Genomic DNA, 350 nt, shown 5'->3' with positions numbered 1-350 from the left:
GTTAGTAAAAACTCGGGGTTTAATTTTTCCCATCCAAGTGTGTGGACTCCAACTGCCCTCCCACCCCAAACTGACCACCCCCTGAGTGGTTTACTGAGCTAGGGTGGGGGGAAATACCTGCATAGAAACATATTCTGAATTCAGAATAAACTGACACAGAAAATTGTGGATCCAGATAAAAATTCCTGCATTAGTCCCTTTGGATCTTGTTTAGCAGATAAAATTGGAATACACATGTTAGGAATTATGCTAGAAAAATGTCATTAATAATACTGTTTATGGAGCATCTCCAGCATGCCAGGTGTTGTGCTATGCACTTAGATGTACTTTTGTGAATTTTTGCAAATCAC

This window comes from Galeopterus variegatus, unplaced genomic scaffold (genome assembly GCF_000696425.1).
Source record: "Galeopterus variegatus unplaced genomic scaffold, G_variegatus-3.0.2 Scaffold4860, whole genome shotgun sequence".
In the NCBI taxonomy this organism is placed as follows: domain Eukaryota; kingdom Metazoa; phylum Chordata; class Mammalia; order Dermoptera; family Cynocephalidae; genus Galeopterus; species Galeopterus variegatus.
The sequence above is the reverse complement of the archived record's forward strand: the minus strand, read 5'-3'. Positions refer to the sequence as shown.